The sequence below is a fragment of the Gracilinanus agilis genome, chromosome 5, assembly GCF_016433145.1.
Source record: "Gracilinanus agilis isolate LMUSP501 chromosome 5, AgileGrace, whole genome shotgun sequence".
In the NCBI taxonomy this organism is placed as follows: domain Eukaryota; kingdom Metazoa; phylum Chordata; class Mammalia; order Didelphimorphia; family Didelphidae; genus Gracilinanus; species Gracilinanus agilis.
In genome coordinates this window covers 36,669,706-36,693,111 of record NC_058134.1, presented here as the reverse complement: position 1 = coordinate 36,693,111, position 23,406 = coordinate 36,669,706, and positions in this window count along the sequence as shown.

Sequence of the window (23,406 nt, the reverse complement as noted above, 5' to 3'; positions counted from 1 at the left end):
CTTTCTTTCTTTCTTTCTTTCTTTCTTTCTTTCTCTCTTTCTCTCTTTCTCTCTTTCTCTCTTTCTCCCTTTCTCCCTTTCTCCCTTTCCTGTTTAAAGATAGAAACTAGGTGATTGATTTTCAGCATTGTTTTTACTATGGTACCTCTGCTGAGTTGCTGTTGTTCAATTGTTTAGTTCTTTCTGACTCTTAATGCTCCCCTTTGGGGTTATTTTTAAAGCCTTTTTTGATAAATTGATCTTCCCTAAATATTTTATTTTCCCTTGAAATGTGGGAATTGTTGTTGTGGTTCAGTCATATATGACTCTTTGTGATCTCATTTTCAGGTTTTCTTGACAAAGATACTGGTATGGTTGGCTATTTCCTTCTCCAACTGATTTTACAGATGATGAAACTGAGGAAATAGAGTGAGGTGATTTGCCCAAGGTGACATAGCTATTCTGAGGCTGGAATTGAACTCAGGTCTTCCTAATTCCACATGAAGTGCTCTATTTACTGTACTACCCAGATGCTCTAGACCAGGGATTCCCAAAGGGGTGCCACCGCCCCCTGGTGGGTGCTGCAGCAATCCAGGAGAGCGGTGATGGCCACAGGTGCATTTATCTTTCCTCTTAATTGCTATTAAAATTTAAAAAATTAATTTCCAGGGGCGCTTAGTAATATTTTTTCTGGAAAGGGGGCAGTAGGCCAAAAAAGTTTGGGAACCACTGCTCTAGACCCTATAATAAGCTAAACTTTCTATAGCACCTACTATGTGCCGGGGACTGCACTAAGCACATTAAAAATATTATTTATCAGATCCTCACAACAAGCTTTTTATGTAGGAGATATTATCACCATGATTTTACAGATGAGGATATTGAGGCAAACTGTGGTTAAGTGACTTACCCAGGGTCATAGAGCTAGTAAGGGTGTGAAGCTGGGTTTGAATGCATCTTCCTAACTTCAGGCCCTGCTTTATTCATTGTGCCATCCAGGTGTTTGAATTAGAGCACATACATTATAAAAAGTTCCCACACACTTTAAGAGCACAAAGGGTTTTTAGCTGCAAAGCTTTAGAAGGTAAAGTTAGAGAACAATTAAAAACTTATTAAAGAAGGCAGCTTACATACACATGGGGTGATTGCCGCCCCCCAACCCTCCCAGTCATAGATCTAATTTTAAGGCTGAAGCCCCCAGGTGTCCTTCCTCCTCTCTCCAACTGACTCTTGTGGTTGTACAATGAATAGAGTGTCCTGGGCAAGCTGGCTTCCTTAGGGTAAATCAAACTGCCAGAGGTTCATGTGGATTTCCTTTCTGCTCTGACTGGTGGCAGCAGTTGGCCTTCCAGTAGAATGAGAAGGATGGGACCATTATTCTAATTCTGAAACCCCTGGGATGAATTTGACTTGGCCCCTAGGCATCTGCCTCCCTAAGAAGCATCTCTGAGGAGGAAGGAGACCTTCGATACTGGAGAGACTTCTTTGGCAAAGACAGTGAAACTACATTAATTTCCATAGTGCCAATTTAGAACAATATGTCCATCTTCTAGGCATTTATCAGACTCTAAACAGGTTTGTTAATATCCAAATGATTTGGACTGTAGTGTTGGGTTTTATTTTTGGATGGGTTCTAGCTCCCTTATTAGATTCTAAGCTCTGTGAAGGAAGAAACCATGGCTTATTTATCTCTGTTTTATTGCTACTTAGCACAGTGTCCAATACTCAGTTGTCCTGAAGAAGCCTTGTTGACTTCACTTACAGTGAAGACAAAGCTAACTTGGAAGCCGGCAAGAATCAAGTTCAAGGCTTCCTCCAGACACGCTATCAATAGATGATCCTTGGCCAGGCATGCGATCTCTCTGAGTCCCAGGCAATTCTATAAGATGATAAATTGCAGAAAAAAAATACTTATTTGTCTTGTCCTGTACAATTCAGTCCCCGATCCTTATCCAAAAAAAAAATGAGTGTCTTCAGTGCTAGCACTATGCTTTGTAAATAGTAGATACTGAGTACGGGTTTGTGGAATGAAGGGAGGGAACAAACATTTATTAAGCACCTACTATGGGTCAGGTACTATAGTCATGAAGAGGTTGAAGCCTACTTTTCTACTGTGGGTAATCAAGTAATCAAGTACAGGATTTAGAAACAGGAAGAACCAAATGTGAATCCTGCCAGACACTAACTGTCTGACCTCAATTTGCTTCAATTCTCAGCCTTAAGTAGGGCAGTCTTGGAAGGCTTACTATTTCTGAGTTCAGATCCAGCCTCTGATACTTAGCTAGTTGTGTGACCCTGGACAAATCACTCAACCCTCTTTTCCTCAGTTTCCTCATCTGTAAAATGAGCCAGAGAAGGAAATAGTAATGCATTCTGGTATTTCTGCCAAGAAAATCCTAAATAGGGTCATGGAGGATTGGACACAATTGAAATGACTGAACAAGGAACCTCAGTCTTAGTTTCCTTATCTGTTTTATGGGGATGTTTCTACTAATATCTGCCTTACAGAGTTGTCCTGAGACTCAAGCAAGCTATGTAAAGTTCTTTGCAAATGCCAGTGTTATACAGATGATGCTTCTAGGGGTTGTTTCCTTCTTTGCATTTGTGTCTCTAGCACAGTGCCTGGCACATAGGGGTTAGTAAATACTTCTTGGAATGGATTATTATTCTAGGAGCATATTTAACTTGCTCTGGAGGATATTATTGCTTTTTCCTTGGAATACTGTAATGTTCTTTACACTTGTCTTCCTTCCTCCAGTTTCATCCCCCTCCAACCCATCCTGTATGCCCGTATCAATGGAATGCATCTAAAAGACTGATTTTATCATGCCTCGCCCTTACTCAAAACTTTCATCACTCCCCACTTCCTACAGGGTGAAGGCCAGGTGCTTCCTGCTTACTTGGTATGCAAGGCTCGCCAAAATAAGCTCAATCTCTCTTTTTTTTTTCTGGCCTAATTCCTTTAATTCTCCCACACAAAGCCAATGTTTTAGCTAAGTTGGTTTGCCAGTTCCCCTTTCTTGTGTTTTGCTACCTCTATGACAATTCAGTTTGTAGATCTCCCTTCGGTTGAAATGCTCTCTTCCCTCCTCCTCTGCCTATTTGAATTCATCCTTTTGGCAAGCTATCCACCTCCTCTGGGAAGCCCTCCTTGATGACACCAGCCCACAATGCTTTCTCCATCCTCCCACCTCCCAGAGACCTCCTGCAGTCTAATGTTCTGGCTCATCCCCTCTCCATGATTCAGATAATGACTTGTATTGCTAGTTCACTTTTTATATATCTTTAATAACAGCTATCATTTACATAACACTAAGGTCTGCAAAGTACTTTAAGTGTTATTTGGAGCTCACAACACCTCTGTGAGTGAGTGCTGTGTATATCATAAAGGGGAGAACCGGGAGCAAAAGTTGTTCTTCCTTCTGGTAAGCCTAAATTAGGGAGAGTTAAGGAGAAAGCAGACCTTTCTGAAATGTTGCCTTCAAATATCTTCCATTTAAACTCATATCTCTAATTTCTCCTTTTCAGCTACTTTTATCAGAACGTTCCCATAGCTCATCCCATTTCTGGTTCCTTTCGGCTTATTATAATCTATATTATTATAATCTAAAGGATCTGTAACCTTAACTGTGGTCTCCTGCCTTCTGTTCCTTCCCTTACCCTAACCACAATCCATTCTGCTCTTCTTAGATAAACATCACTTAGACCAAGAGGGTTGGGGACTGCATACTCATTTGGTTCCTGCCTTTTCCTCCAAGAAAAAAAAATCTTGTCCAGTGAAAATAGCCTTTTTGGAGGGTCAAAACTGGGGTCTCATCTGAGAATTAATTACAGACCACCTCCTTCTCATTGATTTTATCTCTTAGCAAAATCTGGTACAGAAAATAAGTATCTGTATTCCCATTTTATGGAATAGGAAATCAAATTCTGTGATGTCCCAAGGATCATGGTGATTCTCTGGCAGGTATAGAGGAGGACATCTCTGTCAATCTCTGTGATTCCTTAAAGATCATGGGTAACAATTCAGTAATCATATGTGAAATTTGTTACAGAATGCTGGGGTGTTATTTGGCTAAGGGGGACGGACAACAGCAAGGTTCTCTTACTACCTCCTCAATGTTCTTGAATTTCAGTTCTCTGGTGATTATTTTTCTTTTATTCATACCAAACCAAAGAGCTTTGACATCACTTCTGAAAATACAAGCAAAATGGGATACATAGGTATCTAGGATCTTCCTATCCACCTCAAACAGTGGCCTTGGTCATTCTTTGATTTTCATCTTGCACCCAAAATAGCTAAAAAATTATTCTAGGGTCCCTTTCCCTTTTCTTAGCCAACTCTGTCACTCTTCTGTCTTTATTTATTTTCAGCTACTTGCTCCTATTTCCATATCTTAAAAGTCTCTTTTTAAGATACTGGAGGTAGTTAGAGAGCATAGTGGATAGAATGCTAGGTTTTGAGTCAGGATAGTTCTCAATTCAGATTAAGACTTTCTAGATATGTGATCCTGGGCATCAGTTACTCTCTGTCTGCCTCGAGTTTCCTCAACTGTAAAATGGGATAATAATAACCCGATCTCATAGACTTGTGAGTAGCAAATGAGATAATATTTATAAAGCATTTAGCACAGTTCCTGGCACACAATAGACACTTGTAAATGCTTTATAAGTTAATAAATTCCCTTAATGAAGGAATAAATGCTTATTCTCTTCTCTTTAAAATAAAATTTCATTATAATTCCATATGAAATCATTGTCATCCCCCTCCAATTTATCTTGAGCCATGCCCTCCATCCATTTAAATGTCAGCCCATTAGAACCCAACTATCCTTTCCTTGAACTCTTTGAAATTTGTTTCCCTAAAGACCAGAATAGACTTTAGGCAACTTTTCTGCCTCCCTCGTTTATCCAAACTGGAAGAAGCTTTTCAAGGTTATTTTCAATCAACCTGTCAACCTACAAATGATTAATTAAATGCTTATGTCCAAAGCATTTTGGTAGGTGCTACAGCTACGAAGATGAAAATGAAATAGTCCCTGCCTTTGAGGAGTTTAAATTCTGTTACATTCTATTGGGGATAACAACATATACATAAATAAAAATATACAAAATACACAAAATAATTGTGAGATAAATTGTAGGGACACTAGAAAATGGGGCATTAAAAGATCTTATGTGGAGATTATCAATTGACAACATGTGAAAGGAAAAAAGGGATTCTAAGAGGTAAGAGTGAGGAGGAAGTATATTCTAGGGATAAAGTATAGGACAAAATCATAGGAATAAGAGCTAGTGTACCATGTATGAGGAAGAGCAAGAAGGCCAATTTGGCCAGATTAGACTGTTAGAAAGGGAGTGATGTAAAAGGTTGGAAAGGCCTGTTAATGTCTGATTGAAAAGGGCTTTAAAAACTCATAAGAAAACATTATATTTGATCTCAGAAATGAAGGGAGACATTGAAGTTTATTGAGCAGGAGAGCAAAATGGCCAGACCAACTCTTTAGGAAAATAATCCTGAAAATCACTTGGGGAATAAGTTGGAGAGAAGAGAGTCTTGAGGCAAGGAGACTGTTATAACGGTTCTGGCAAGAGGATGAGAGTCTAGACAAGAGTAGTGGCTATGTGAGCAGAGAGAGGAAAACAGATCTGAGAGATATTATGAAGCTAGAAATGACAAGATTTAATGGTTTATTGGATATAGGGTTGAGGAGAAGGATAAGCCAGGGATAATGATGGGGTTTCAATCGTAAATGATTGGAAGGATGTTGGTGCTTCTGAAAAGGTAGAAAAGAGAGCCAGTTTTAGGGGGCAAGGTAATGAATTCAGTTTTAGACATGTTGGGTTTGGGTTACCCACTGTATCTAGTTTGAAATGTTCAGTAGACATCTGACAATATAAAACTAGAGTTTGGGAGAGAGAATTGTAGGTATAGATTTGGGAATCATCAGCACAGAGTTGATAACTGAACTCTTGAAAAGTGAACAGGCTATCAAGTGAGAGAGAGAGTGTGTGTGTATGTGTGTGTGTATATATATATATGTATATGTATATATATATGCATATATACCTAAATTAGTGCCTTAGGAGTTAAGTCACAGCTAAAATGTGATATGAATGATGACCTAGCAAAGGAAACTGAGAGAGAGAGAACCAAGAGTAGGACCACAATATTGTCTAACCATCCACACAGTACAAACAAGGTGGATGGAGAATGATATACAATTGTGTGGAAAATTCATTGAATTAGTCTGTCACTTTATAAGAGTTAGAAAATCTTTTTATGTTACATATGATGTAACCATATCTGATAAGAGGAAGAAAGAAGACTGGTTTTTATTTTTGAAAATCCACAGACTTTTCAATTATTCTAAGCCACTGGCTCTTGTAAAAGTACATCCCTTAATATCAATATTCTTCTGACAATGTCTATAAAACAGGGAATGTTGTAATTTCAGAAAGGTCATAATTACAAGGGACCCAAAGGACAATAAGAAAATACACGATGAGGCCAGGCAGATATAGAAACTTCCCTACAATGGATTTCACATGAAAAATCATATAAAAGACAGATATGAGGACTTGGAAGAACAGGAAATTAGATGGGTTAATCAAGTAGCAAGAGTGAGAGAAAATGGATGGACAGTCTCAGTGTTTTGTTAGTATCAGTGATATAGTGAAAGAACCAGAGGGAATCTTCCAGCACCTTGGCTGGGCCCTCCATGGAGGGCCCTAAATTATGGCAAGAGTTGTCCAGAATGAAAAGACCCGGATAGGCTGTGATCTGTTTCTGGAGGCAGCACTCCCGGTCAGTTGACAAGCATTTTTTAAGGTGCCAGGCACTGCATTAAGTATTGGGAAGACAGAGAAAGTAGGACACAAAATAAAAACACCACCAAGCAAATAACTAGATAAAAACAATGTGAATGGGAGGCAGTCCTGGAGGAAAGTTGTGTGTTAGTGGGAGGTCAGATGGGACAAGGTTTCAGTTAGGTCTCGAAGGAAGCCGGGCAAGTCAAGAGGTGGAGGTGAGAAGGGACACTTCAGGCAGGGGGGCAACTGATGAGAAGGGAAGGAGGGAACAGAGAGAGACGGAGTGTCATAAGCAAAGAATAGCAATTAGGCCAAAGTTGCTTGATGATAAAGCATTTTGAGGGGAGTAAAGTGTAAGAATTGGGGAAAGGTAGAGAGAGCCTGGGTTGTGAAAGGCTTTAAAAATCCAAAAGGGATTTTATATTTGATCCTGGAGATAATTAGGACATCCATGGACCCAGGATTCAGTGAAATAAGTAGGAATTTTTGTGCATGGAGCACATGCACAAACTTGGTCTGATAAGTATCATGACTTAGTTTCTCAGGGGCAGAGTCAGAAGAAAGGCAGGGTCTTATGTCAGCCCAGGCATTTGTACTTTCTTATCTTAGCTAATTGTTTTTGTTTATCAGATAATAATTTTTCTTTTTTCCACAACACTGAAGGCTTCCAAATCCTGTTAGCACTTTCCAAATTTGCTTTCTTGTGACAAAGGTCTGATCATCCTGCCTTAGTTAGGGCTCTACTGTGAGATCTTCTCTGTGTTCATTTATTGCTCTCAATGCTATGAATAAATTCCAGCAGCAGTAGAGTTTCTTCAGAATGGCCATTTTTAGCATCCTCCTAAAACGCGCACACACACACACACACACACACACACACACACACACACACACACACAAATGGGGGCAAATACAAGACCTGATTCAGCTTAACTACATAAAAAATATTGACTAGACTGGGGTGAGCTGGCCTAATTATCCAAACACAATCCCTACCTCTCTCCTCTTCTGTCGGGAAGAGGCTTCTTGTTAAGGCCATAGAGGGAATCTTCCAGAAAAGGCAGCCATCACCATTAGCACACCTGCTTTATACACCCCAAGCTCCAAATGAACAAAACAAGCAAAAAAAATTGATTTAAATTATGCAGGTGGAGGGTAATTAAATATTGATATAATAATTATTAAATTATGCAGGTGGAGGAGAGGTTTATGTGAAACTTCTGGAAACACTGCAGGATCAGTGTAGACAATGAAAAACCCTGCATGGTGTGCAGGGCCCAAAGACAGGACTGTGGTGTTATGGGTGGATTGTTAACCAGTGTAGATGCCCAGAGGCACACAAGGGTGGTTTGGTGTGCCAGTTCCAACCAGAGACAAAGGAATTCCCCCTACCCCCAAATTGTCCTGAGAATGCACCAGGAAATATATATTCTTTTACCAGATACCCATTAGAATTTAAAATGAGAAGAGGGGAGGATCAGGAAGAGAAGGAGAAGGAGGAGAGACAGACAGAAAGAGAGACAGAGAGACAGACAGAGAGGCAGAGAGATAGAGACAGAGACAGAGACAGAGAAATAGTGAGACAGAGAGAAACAGAGCCAGAGAGACAGAGAAATGACAGAGACAGAGACAGAAAGACAGAATGAGATCTAGAGAGACAGAAAAAGACAGAAAACATTTAATCCTAATAATAATGTCTCATTGTATATTTAAAATATTTAACTATAAAAAAATCTGATTACAGTTCAGAAATGATGTCGCTTGTCTTTCAGGAATAGAGCAAATGCTTTATCCTTTGAGAGTTGATGCATTTTAAGAACAACTGGTTTCAGGGAAGAAAATGAGGATTTGGTGTGGGTAACATGACAGGCTGATTCATCATAGCTCTGGATCTGAAATGGGCTCTTAAATGGTGGACTGGATGAGCAGACTTAGGTTAGCCAGTTTGCTGGAAGATAACTCCTAGTACCAAAGCAGTGAGTTTTTAATGCCTGATCATTTTGTCACTCATGTCTCTAAAAAGGAATGGGCCAGATGGTGGTCTCTTGCACACATTTCACACTGTGGCTTCTGCTGTGTGCTTTGCCCTTGTTTGTAGTTAATGGTCAGGCCAGTCGGCTAAACGAGATTCCAGCAATTTGAGGGGAGAAAGCCAAACATTGAAATATCCTTTCATTTTAAATCTGGATGGATTTGGGTGTTTCATGCCTTAAGCCAAAAGTGACCATTAGTGCCATTTGGGGAAACTTAGTACTTCCATTGTCTGCTCAAGATGGGTGTTCTTTCCTTCAGAAAATGCAGTCATTTATGGTGGGAACGATAAAAGATTTGGTTTCTTTCTGATTAATGTTCTTGCTCTAGCTTTTGGAGGTTCATTGCTCAAGCTTGGATCTCCCAGAAGACAAAGGAAAGAGAGTAGATGATTTATTTTCTAATTTATCTATCTATCCATCCTCAATTTTAAATGAGGAAATTAAAATATAGTTAATCACTGAAAAAGTGGTCCAGAAATAATGTTGCCCAAGCTCATTTTGGCTCAAGGAAAAAAATATAATCAAGAACTTTGTTTTTTATTTAGCCATAATCATTTTAAGGAAAATACTATTGTAATCAAGTTTATGGCCTGACTTTGTGATTTCATTGACATAGAGGACAGCCAGGTAAGGAAACTCATTTCCAAAATAGGTTCTTGCTTTTTGGGCAACTTATAGTCTTAGAGCTTGTGTTGTTTCCTTCATAAGACTATAAGTTACTTGAGAATAGGGACTGTGTTTGCCTTTCATTGTACCCTCAGTTCCTGGCACATAATTGGTGCTTAATAAATGCCCATTAATTGAATGATTGACATTGCTTGTACATGTTTTTCATCGATTTCCTTGATATTCTTGACCTTTTGTTCTTCCAGAAGAATTTATTATTTTTTCTAGTTGTAGGAAATAATTTTTGGGTAGTTCAATTGGTATAGGACTGAATAGGTGAATTAATTTAGGTAGGATCATCATTTTTATTATGTTGGCTCAGCCTATCCATGAACAATTAATAGTTTTCTGATTGTCTAGGTTTGACTTTATTTGTGTCTTTCTTGTTTATTTTTTGGTTCAAATTATCTAGATTTGAGAGGGGAAAGTTAAGGTTCCACCACTCATATAGTTTTGCTGTCAATTTCCTCCTGAAATTCATTTAATTTCTCCATTAAAAGTTTAGAGGCTATATACCATTAGGTGCATATATGTTTAGCACTCCTATTATTTCATTGTTTATGGTACCTTTTATCAAGATATTATTTCCTTCTTTATTTCTTTTATTTATTTATTTGTTTATCTAGGTATCTATCTATCTATCTATCTATCTGATTGTTTGTTTATTTATTTGCTTATTTATTTATTTTAAACCCTTACCTTCCCTCTTGGAGTCAATACTGTATATTGGCTCCAAGGCAGAAGAATGGTAAGGGCTAGGCAAAGTGGATTAAATAACTTGCCCAGGGTCACATAGCTGGGAAGTGTCTGAGGCCAGAGTTGAACCTAGGACCTCCCATCTCTAGGCCTGGCTCTCAATCCACTGAGCTACCCAGCTGCCCCCTCTTTATCACTTTTAATTAGATCTATTTTTGCTTTAGCTTTGTCTGGGATTATGATGGCTATTCAGGTTTTTTTTTTAATTTCAGCTAAAGCACAATAAATTCTGTTCCAGCCCCTTGCCTTTAGTCTGTGTGTGTATCCCTGCCTCAAATGTATTCCTTATAAATAACATATTGTAGGATTCTGGGTTTTAATCCACTCTGCTATCTGTTTGCATTTTATGGGTGAGTTCAACCTGTTCACATTTAGTTGTGATAACCAAATGTGTATTCTCTTCTATCTTATTTCCCTTTAGATATATTTTTTCTCCTTTCACTCTATCTCTTCTAACAAGTGTTTTGCCTTCAATCACTCTTCCCACTTTCCCCTCCCTTCTATTCCTCTCTCTTGTCTGATTCCCCTCTAACTTCTCAATAGAGTAAGATGGGATTCTATGTCCAAATGAGTATGGCTGTTATTCTCTCTCTGTGCCAGTTCCTGTGAGAGTAAGGTTTAAGCATTGCCCATTACCATCTTCCTCCTCTTTTCTGTGTTAATAGTTTTTTATATACCTCTTTAGGTGAGTTGACTTATCCCATTCTACCTCTCCCTTTTTCTCTCAGTGTAATTCTATTTTACACCCCTTAATTTTTTTGCATATCATGTCATCCTAATTAGCTTTCTCTTGCACCCTCTGTCTGGGTGTTCCCCTTCTAACTTCTCTAAATAATGATAAAAATTTTAAGAGTTACAAATATCATGTTTCCATGTAGGAATATAAATAGTTTGACCTTACTGAACCCCCTTAAACTTTTTCTCTTTATGTTTCTCTTGAGTCTTGTATTTGCATATAAAATTTTAGGTTTAAGACTGAACTTTTAAAAAAGGAATTCTTGGAATCTTCTATTTTATTAAATGATCCCTCTCCCCCCCCCACCCCAAATTATGTTTACTTTTTCTGGGTAGGTGGTTCTGGGTTGTAAACCTAGTTCCTTTGCCTTTCAAAGTATCATATTTCAAGCCAGTATAATCCTGATTGGGGCTCCATGATATTTGAATTGTTTCTTTCTGAATGCTTGTAGTATTTTATCCTTGGCCTAGGAGCTCTTGAATTCAGCTATAATATTCCTGGGAGTTGTCATTTGGGGATTTATTTCAGAAAGTGATCAGTGGATTCCTTCAATTTATATTTTATCCTCTTGTTCAAGAATATCAGGGTAGTTTTCTTTGATAATTTCTTGTAATATGATGACCAGGATTTTTTTTTTGATTATCACTTTCAGGTAGTCCAATAATTCTTAAATTGTCTTTTGTGGATCAATTTTACATTCTGGTTATTTTATCAATGAGATATTTTATATTTTCTTCTATTTTTTCATTCTTTTGGTTTTATTTTATAGTTTCTTGATGTCTCTTGAAGTTATTAGCTTCTATTTGCCTAAATTTAATTTTTAAGGAATTATTTTCTTCCATGAGCTCTTGAATCTCTTTTTTTTCCAATTTGCCTAATTTTTGTGCCTCTTTTTCTATTTGGCCAATTCTGCTTTATATTGCTTCCATTTCTCTTCCTCATGTTTCCCCCTCCTCCAGGAATGCGGAACTTCTAGGAATGGATATGGGGTGCTCTGCTGTTGGCTTAGGCAGGATCTCAGGGTCTTGAAGTTGACTTGAGCCCAGGTTCAGAATGTGGAACAGTAGATGTGGGGTGGGAATGGGGAGTTGTGCCAGTTGTTGGCTTGTGCCAGTACTCCTTAGTGTATCCTTGCTGCAGGCTTCTCTCTCCTCTCACTCCAATAAACCAGATCCTGTCTGCCTACCTTTTTAGTTGCTTTCTGCAGGAAATTTCTTCACTCTGTCCTCTTGTTCGTTCTGTTGCTCTAGTATTTGTTTTGAAGTGTTATTTTTAGTGTTGGTTGGTGAGGATTCTCAGATTGGCTCCAGCCTTCCATGCCTCTACTCTACCACCTTGCTTCCGTCATCATCTAACTTTATTTCTGTCAAAAATGTTTAGTAATTGTGTTCATAAAGTTGCTGAGTTTGTTTTGATAAGTATACTCCTAGGTATTTTATATTGTCTACCGTTATTTTAAAAGGAATTTCCTTTTTCTATCTCTTGCTGTTGAATTTTATTGGTGGTAAATAAAAATGCTGATGATTTGTGTGGGTTTATTTTGTATTCTGCAACTTTGCTAAAGTTATTAGTTTTTTGGTGGATTCTCTGGGGTTCTCTATGTAAATTATCATAGCATCTGCAAAGAGTAATAGTTCTTGTTTTCTCATTGCCCATTCTAATTCCAATTTCTTTTTCTGCTCTTATTACTATAGCTAACATTGCTAGGATAATATTAAATATTAGTGGTGATGATGGATATCTTTGCTTCCTCTCTGATCTTATTGGGAAGAATTCTAGTTTATCCCCATTATGGATAATTCTTGCTGATGATTTTAGATAGATGCCCTTTATAGCTTTAAGGAAAGCTCCTTTTTTTCTAATTTTTTGAAAAGGAATGGGAATTTTATTTTGTCAAAGGCTTTTTCTGCATCTATTGAAATAATCATATGGCTTCTATATTCGTTATTGATATGGCCAATTATGTTGATAGTTTTTCAAATATTGAATTATCTCTATATTCCTTGTTTTACTCATCTCATCATATTTACTTGTGATATAATGCTGCAAACTCCTTGCTAGTATTTTATTTAAAATTTTTGTATACATATTTATTAGGGATATTGGTATAAAGTTTTTTTTCTCTGTTTTAGCTCTTCCTAGATTAGGAATTAATACCAAATTTAGTCATTATATGAATCTGAAGGAATTTCTTTTCCCCTATTTTTTCAAAGAGTTTATGTAGTTTTGGAGTTAATTGTTCTTTGAATGTTTGGTAGAATTTATTTGTGAATCCATCTTATTCTGGAGTCTTTTTCTTAGGAAATTCTTTGATGGATTGTTCAATTTCTTCTTCTTTTTTTAAATGGGATTGTTTAAATATTCTATTTCCTCTTGTTAAACTGGGCAGCTTATATTTTGCAAATATTCATCTGTTTCACTTAAATTGTCAGATTTATTTACATATAGTTGGTCAAAATAACTTTAATAATTGCTTTAATTTCATTACTGGTTGTGATTTCACCTTTCTCATTTTAGATACTGGTAATTTGGTTTTCTTTTCTTTTTTAAATCAAATCTACTAGTGGTTTATCTATAAAAATAAAACCAGTTCCTTATCTTATATATTAGTTTAATAGTCTTCTTACTTTACATTTTATTTATCTCTACTTTGATTTTCAGGATTTCAAATCTGGTGTTTAAATATTTTTAGTTTATTCTTTTCCAAATTTTTTTTGTTGTATTCCCAATTCATTGATCTGTTCTTACTCTATTTTATTGATGTAAGCATTTAGAGATAGGTTTTCCCCTAAGTACAGCTTTGACTCTATCCCATACATTTTGGTATATTGTCTCCTTGTTTTTGTCTTTTTTAATGATATTATCAATTGTTTCTATGATTTGTTATTTATATTCATTCTTTAAGCTAAGATTATTTCATTTCTAATTAAATTTTATACTTTCTACTACCCTTGTTAAATGTAATTTTTATTGCATTATGGTCAGAAAAGTATGCATTTAATATTTCTGCTTTTCAAGATTTGGTTGTGAAGTTTTTATGCTCTAGAACAGTGATTCCCAAAGTGGGTGCTACTGCCCCTTGGTGGGTGCTACAGTGATCCAGGGGGGTGGTGATGGCCATGGGTGCATTTATCTTTCCTACTAATTGCTATTAAAATTAAAAAAAATTAATTTCCAGGGGGATAAGCAATATTTTTCTGGAAAGGGGGTGGTAGGCCAAAAAAGTTTGGGAACCAACGCTCTAGTATATGATCAATTTTTGTGAAGGTGCCATGTATTGTTGAGAAAAAGGTATATTCTTCTCTATTCCTATTCACTTTTCTCCAGAAGTTTATCATATCTAACTTTTCTAAAGTTTTATTGATCTCCTTAACTTTTTTCTTATTTATTTTTTGTTTGGATTTGTCTACATCTGAGAGGGGAAAATTGAGGTCCCCCAATAGTCTGTTTTTTCCTATAACTCATGTAACTTCTTCTTTTGGAATCTGGATGCTATGTCATTTGATTCATATATGTTTAGTACTGATACTGTTTCATCGTCTATAGTACCTTTTATCAAGATAATTTCCTTCCTTATCTCTTTAAATTAGATCAGTTTTTACTTTTATTTCATCAGAGATCAATCATTGGCCCTGTTTTTTTTTTTACGTTAGTTGAAGCAAAATAGATTCTGCTCCATCCCATTACTTTGTGTATGTCTCTCTACTTTAAATGTATTTCTTATAGATAGCATATTGTGAGATTTTGGTTTTTAATCCACTCTGCTATCCTTTCCCATTTAATGGGTGAATTTATCCTTTTCACATTCACAGTAATGATTATTAGTTGTGTGTTTCCCTCCAACTTATTTTCCCCATTTATGACATCTATATCTCTCTTCTTTCAATTTTTCTCCATTCATAAATGTTTCGCTTCCAACTACCACCTTCCCCTGTAGCTGGTATATACAAAAGGAGAGACTTGGAAATAGATATTTCTGATTTTGAGTTACTCTATCTACTATGCCAAGTTCACTATCACTATCATCGTCATCACCATCATCATCATCATCATCATCATCATCATCATTATCTAAATCACAAAATATGTGGAACGAATATAGAGTATTTCAAGATTTGAAAGCACTTTCTTCCCAACAACTATTTGAGTATGATATTGTTTTATTCAAAGTCTGCTAACCTTTTCCATTAAGCCCTCTCAGATTCACCCTCTGCTCCTCTGCCAATAATCTAGTGATGAGTTTTCTCCCCTCTGAATTGTCATAGAGTTTATTTGATTACTATGACATCAATTACATTTTTCCCAGTGTCATAGCTATTTAGAGTCTTCTATCTTCTCCTTCTGCCTTTTTTAAACCCTTACTTTCCATCTTAGAATCAATATCATGCAAAAGTCCCAAAGCAGAAAGAGTGGTAAGGGCTAGGCAATAGGGGTAAAAGTGACTTGCCTAGGATCACACAGCTGGGAAGTGTCTGAGGCAAGATTTGAACCCAATTCCTCCTGTCTCTAGTTCTGGCTCTCAATCCACTGAGCTACCTAGTTGTTCCCTTTTTCTTTTTTGCTCTTTTTGATGCTATCTCCCGAAGCAGAGAGTTGTATTTTATTCATGTGCTCTGTAACAACCAACCTGCATATGGTAAACTGGAACTAAAATTTTTAAACTGATTGGATCAGTTAGGAAAAGAAAATTCTGAAGAGTGGGTTCATATAATTTATTCGTTGGATAAACATTTATTAAATGTTTGCTACTATATTTGTAATGCACAATGCTAGGTATGGGGCCACTGCTTCTGCTGTTGTTTGTGTATGTGTGTAAATATGAAGATGGATGAGGAATTGCTCTTTCCCTCAAGGAACTTATATCTATTAGGGAGATATAATACATTAACACAGATATGTAGAATACAAATTAGAATGGGATTCGGCACATTCTAATGACAGATATAAAGTACAAATGGATAAATGAAATCAAAGATACATGAGGTCCTCTTGCATACAAGAAGATGAGTAGCTTTTCTTCTGAGAACAAGGTAAAGTGTAACCTTAAATGGCAGCACACAGAATTGACATTATTTACCAGGTGAATATGTTCCTTAATTAGGAGGTTTTAGATACAGAACACATTATTGAAAGAGGTTATGGGATCTTCTCTGAGTGGGTTTTAAAAAAATTGGATGGTTTAAGTAGGTTCTGGCCAAATGTATGCAGGAGTCATTTTATGTCTTAGAAATCAGCTAACAAATCAGGACTTGATTTGTTGTCTAAAAAATGATAGAGAAAATATTAATAATGTAGATTAAACTTAAGAATGTGTTATGTGTAGTTGTTTTTACTAGAAACTTAGTTGTTAAACTTTTATAAGCACACCTCTAATTCTGACTAAAAATGGTCTCTTTCCTATATTAAAATGACCACAAGATAATAATAACATCCTAGATGAATAGCATTACCTTTCTTTACAAGGTCTCTAAGCTTTTGCCCCCATTTTCTATCCCATCATTGCTGTGAGGTAATAAGGCTGACTGCAAATGAAAAAGCATATAAATGAAATTATTCTTATTTTAAAATGAAGTCTATAAAAGAAGATTTTCCTCTCTATTCTCAACAGGGTATGCCTAGAACCCTTCCTTTCTTTTATTAATTGCTTATTTTTACAAACATATATACATATAACATGTTAGTTTCAAAGCTATCCTCTCTCTGCCTTCCTCTGAACCTTCTTTCCTTCTGAGCATTAAAAATGTTTTGATAGAATCCACTTTTTTCTTTTCTTTTTTTTGGAGGGGATGGTGTAAAGGGTGTGTGTATTTAGGAGGAAGGGATGTAATTAAGAACAAGTTGGAGAAGGATGAAAGTGGGCATACCTACCACTAGTCCCCTCTCTTTTCTAATTCTTCCTTGTCTCAATATAACACAAAATGTCCATTGTAACAATTTATCAGTCAAGAAATAACAAATACAGAACTTACCTCTGTCTGAAAATGTATCTCATTTTGTACATATCTGTCAGGAGCTGGATAGCATACTTTATTGGTTCTCTAGAGTCCTGGATGGAGTCTATTGATCAGAATGTTTAGATTGAAATGATTAATTTTAATCCTTCCATTGGAAGGATTCCAGTGAAAACTATTGATTAGACAAAGGTTCTGAGGAGCAGATGAGAGAGGTAGCAGGCTAAGTGAGGAACACCTAGAAGGTGAGGATGGAGAGAAGTGAGGGGACATCACAGGAAGGGAAGTCCAATATGCAGTGGATCACTCATTGAGTGTGACCTTGGATATGACTGTACTTTATTATCCTTTCGTGAAATCAAGGACTTCTTGGCTAGGAGGAGCTAGTGAGTAGGTTCTCCCAGTGCCCTCTGACCTGTTTTCTCCATCCTTCCTTTCCCCTCTTTGCATCTCCCCCAGCTCTCTTTCTCCAGTGCCCTTTGGGTAGATCTCTCCATCTTTTCTTCTCTTCTAGTATTCTTTGGGTTGTTTCTCCATCCTCCCTGGTCCCTCATTCCTCAGTATACTTTTTATGAGCATAAGGGGACATTCTCTTTGGTTTGTGCCTAAAGCTACACAGCTGCATTGGCAAGCCTGAGAGGGAGGTGAGGGTGGAAGAAGGTTCTGTCTATTCCTTGGAAGGTGTATGTGTCTAGCATCCTCTCTCTTGGATGTAATACACATTAAATTTGCTAAGCCATTCTTGGTCCAGTACCAATCTCCAATGACCAGGTCCTTTAAGTTGACAAAGCCCCCAAAGTGAAGCTTTTTTGTCAACTGTGCATCCCCTACTCATCCTTCCCTTCATGTCAGTGGAATGGAAATCACACTTTCTCCTGTTGATGAGAAGGTGGGGTGGAATATGATGCTCTAGTTAAGACTGGAAATGAATTCCTGGCCATTTCTCAGGGTTGCTCTGTTGCCTCTTGATACTGGTGTGCTTTCTTTTACAAAGCCATACAACATACACTTATGTAGACAAAGACATGAACACACGTACTTACAACATACTCACATTCTATCATACTCACACAATTACAACACACCTCTGACATGGACTCACATATAGTCATATGTATTTATTCATGTAACACAGTATTTATACACATAAACATATACACAAAGACATGCTAATAGGCATATGCACTCTCAGACATATATACACACGCTCAGGTATATATACATATATGTACCCATATACATCCACACATAAATTCACACAAATGCATACAATCACAGCACACCTCTTATATGTACTCACACAGTTACACAATACATATTTACAAATATATACATATAATATACCTTTATAATTTAAATACATATGCAAGTGAAACGCATATTAGTATACATACATACACTCGGACACACATGCTCAGATAATCATATACACATACAGACACACTCATACATAATCAGACAAGCCTCATTCTTTTATACATCCTCATGGACATTATACACACACACACACACACACACACACTCAGATATATACACACATTAACCCACACACTTAGATTCACACATATGCACACTCAGATACACATCCTCACACTCACACACAAACACATTCATACACTCATACTTACTCAGATATACACACACATATACACATTCACTCACACACTTACATTTACAGATACTCCCACTCAGATATATATCCTCACACTCTCATACATACACATTCTCACACTCAGATATAGACACACATAGATTCACTCACACAGACATTCACACATACTCACACTCAGATACACACCCTCACACACATATCCATTCTTATGTTCACATACATATGCATTCTCACACTCATACTCACACTCAGATATTTACACACATTCACACATATGCACACTCAGATATATATCTTCACACTCTCATACATACAGATTCTCACACTCATACACTCAGATATACACACATATACATGCATTCACTCACACATAGACATACTCAGATATACATCTTCACACTCTCATACATACAGATTCTCACACTCATACATTCAGTTATACACACACATTCACTCATACACACATTCACACATATACCCACTCAGATACACACCCTCACACACACATATATTCTCACATTCACATACATATGCATTCTCACACTCATACTCACACTCAGATATTTACACACATTCACACATATGCACACTCAGATATAAATCTTCACACTCTCATACATACAGATTCTCACACTCATACACTCAGTTATACACACACATTCACTCATACACACATTCACACCCACACCCACTCAGATACACACAATCTCACACATACTCACACATACATACACACATTCTCAGGGACACTTTTAGGTCCACACCAAGGAGCTCTGCGGGCTCCAGATTCGCTGCTCCCACATGAGAGCAGGAGAGTCATTTAAGCCTGGTTCACCAGTCTGCGTTCTCCAGTCCAGAGAAGGGCTCATGGAATGGACCTGGCTGTTCACAATTAGGCTTTGGACGCTAAAAGATGAATTTGGCCCTGCTCTGAGTGTCGAGCAGCTGGGTGGGAATAGCACACACTATATACTGCTAACAGTGAAATGGGCCTTGGTTTTGTGCGCGACAACATGTGGTATATGCTAAATGGCTCCTCCTGTCCCTGCTAGTCCTTCAATTGAGGTAGACATTTTTTATTTGCAGAGGTTGGGGGGGGGGGGGAAGGAAAGAGCATAAAATCTTTGTAATCAATTCTCAAATATTTTGGTGAATATTTGGGGGAGAAAGTCTATTTTTCTGCAGCCTAGCTCATAAACTACCAATGACACACACACTCCCACCATGGGGGGAAAAAGAATATATTTCACTCTCCCTGGCTTTCATTGAATAAAGAGATTTTGAACTGAGCCCCTTAAAATATCAATGCTCTATATTACTCCCTAGACACAGATATAAATCTTTGTAATGGTGCACTTTACAAGCAGCACTCCGGAGTCTTTTTTGATTGGTAATCACAGTGTTTCCTTATTAATACTGTAAAAAATGTAAAAGGCATAAACATTTTGCAATCTATCTGTTCTTTCTGTATGGGCATCCATCAGGGGCTGCTTTAAGCATGCCTAATGGTTCACCCATCACATTTTTTACGAGTTTATATGGGTAGAAAATTGTACCAGAAAACTGAATTCAATGACTGCCATTCTATGAATAAATCCTGTTATCTTTGATACTCTGGGTATAATAAAAACGCACAAAAGTTAAATTTCAGCATCCTTGCAGAGTTATGTCAACTATTTCTAATGTCAAAAAGGTAGTGCTGTTTCAACCAAGGGCTCCCTCCAATCCCCCTTCCAAACACAGCTTGATTTTTCTGTTATGTTTTCATTAAAACAACTTGTTTTAAGCAGAGAGAAACATGGTATGTTTGCTAATTCATATACACTAAGAAGTCTGATCAAAATGAAGAGTTATAATTTTCAGAAATGTGGCTTCAGTAAAACTTCATCTACATTTTGGATGAAAAATAAAAAGCCAGGTGCTCCTTAAAACATTTTTTCTTAAGTTAAATAAGAAGAAAATATCTTAGTGTGGTAACTTCTGCTCGTGTAAGCCCCAATTCTTTTTTTTTCACTTCCCCTGCCTCAGCCCCCAAATGTATATGTGTGTGAATGTACACACCATCCTCCTCAAAGTAAGAAGATGTATTTGTCAGATGCACCTCTGGGGGTATCCATACAGGTAAAATTAAAAAAACAAACCCATAATTATCTAAATAACTGCCCCAAAGTGGAGGATCTACTTCAAGGTACAGAACAAATAATGCTGATTTCACCCACCTTCAAATGCACCAGGAAAATAATCAGTAGTACTGATATCAGGAGAACTTATGTAGACAGGAGCAAAGTTCTTTTTTAAATCTTCCTCCTCCCCTTTACCCATCCTTCTCCCTCTCACCTATTCCTAAGTCATTCTTAGAGATGGATCAAATAGGAATCAGTCAGCAAGCATTTGTTAAATGCCTACTCTGTGCCGCCTACTGTGCCAGCCCTGGAGACACAAAGACAAAAGTGAAATATTCCTTGTCCTTAAGGAGTATATATTTTATCAGGGAAGATAAATATACAGCATAGACATTGAAAGGGATATATATATAATATTTAAATATATTCCAAATATAATATTGACATACCATAATATTATATTAATATGTTATATCATAAAATTATGCAAGGATTTTATATTGTGTTAATATGTTATATGTATGTTTATATATAATTACATTATAACATGTTACATGCCTATTGTATATCACAAAATATATTTAAAAGAATTTGATATATTATGTAAATTAAATGTATTGTATATTTTATTTGTGTTAAATATATAAATATAATATATAATCAATATAAATGAATAATTATATATATAAAAGCATGATCACACATAGACACGCAGAAGGAAATGCAGAATGGTGTACTATCTGAGCAAAACTGCTCAGAACTCCCTTTTCCTCCCTTGGTATAACCCAACAGATTTTGATGGATAATCTTGAATTCATGGAAGAAGCTGCTTACATTTCAAGGATTTATTTCCCAAACCATCACCAGTCCATTTTATCAGTTTTTTCCATCAAAAAAATATAACTTTACTAAATTTTAGTTCCTTTTTTTTTTTTTTGCAAATTAAACAATTAAAAAATCAAATTTCTTGACTTAACCATGCAAAGGATGTGACCAGGTCATCTTGAAAGTATTTCTTCTTGTAGGAATTCTTTGTTTTTTAAATTCTTGGGATGGTCAGAATTGAATATTGCAACAGTTCCTTAAAAAGTGGGTTTGAGTTCTGGTTGGTGTTAGGGCTTTTTTGAATGAGAAATGAAAGTTTATGTTACTATCATGTTCAGAGCACTGTCATATTTTCTAGAAGCTGACCTGAAATATTGGAGCTTTCTGAATTTCTGAAGAAAAATTATAGCTCACGATGAGATAAGCATTCTCAACAGTTAAGCTGCCCAGGTTTCCTGTCCCTGTTATTGGCAAGGCTGGTGGGAAATTTGAGCTCCAGTTCTGAGTATAATCGGTGAAGCCACTCTGGTGACCAGGCACCTATGTGGTCAGCCTCTGGCAGATGGAGGTCAGGTAATAAGCTGCCCAAGAAGGGGCAAACTGACCCAGCTGAGAAGCAGAGCAGGTCAAAGCTACCATGCTGATGAGTAATGGGACTGGTCTCTTGAGTGATTGCCGTACTTCTTACCTGGGTGAGATAGGGAGACCCGGCCTCAAATAAATAAATGTTTATCGACTTTCTGTCTGACTGAAATGACACCTCACCAGGAAATGTGCAGTTAATGGAGGCCAAAGATATTCCTTTGCTGTAATTATCCGTCTCAAATCTTGACTTCCCTTGGCATGTAGAGACAGCTTCAGAATTTCTCTACAAACTGAGATCCCTTGGAAAATCAAACAAGCAGAAAAGAAGGATCGAATGTATTAATGCGCTCGTTAGGCCTGCTGACTGATTCTCATTAGACCTCTCCTGACTCCTCTTAGGCCTTTGACAAGTTTATTTTTATGATTGGACTAAAACATCTTTTTCCGGAGGTGCCGAGGACAGATGACTACATCTGAGCAAATGAATGTTTTGTTTTCTCTTGAAATTGTATAGGAAGATGCTTATTTATGAAGAATTTTCTAGAGTTGGCATTCTTAGAGGCTAATCCTGATTAATAGGTGCATGATTATATAATTTTGGCCCTCACTGAAAATTTAGTTCCTGGCCTCTAGCCACAGCCTTCAATTATCACTAAGCCTCAGGGCATACCTTGCAGACATCCCGGTGTGAAAAGGAAGGCTCAAACGGACAACCCAAAGAGGTTCTCACAACCAGGAAATATTTGGTAAGCCCAGCGCCTTCCAGACTCCGATGAATCATACTCTTGTCCTCCTGTGCCCACTGGCACTTTTCGCAGTTGTGCCCATCATTTAATAAAGTTCCCCTCCCTGCTTCAAGGTAATTGTCAGCAAGAGGTGGATATTACTCTGAGGCACGTCAGTGTGTCAATAAAGTACTTGAAGTTGGGTGGATTCTACCTGGCTTTGGGTCCAGCACTCTGTTTTTAGTTTTTATCAGATAAACTAGATTTTGAGGACCACTGGCAGCAGAGCAGGGACTCCATGAGTCCCTGGATCATTTCTCTTTTGCATTCGAATGAAATGCAAAGTCTAGTTGACAAGGATATAACTAAATCCAAAGTTAGGGAGAGTTGCCCCCAAAGAGGTTCTTTTGGAAGTCCTTGCATTTAGTTTTTAAAAATATATTCTCAGGAGTGTGATAATTGCATCTTCTAAGTTCAGACTTTAATACTAGAATTGAAATTTCTTCTGCAAATCTCACCTTCTGTGTGTCCATAGGCAACTCTCTCTCTCTCTCTTTCTCTCTCTCTCTCTCTCTCTCTCTCTCTCTCTCTCTCTCTCTCTCTCT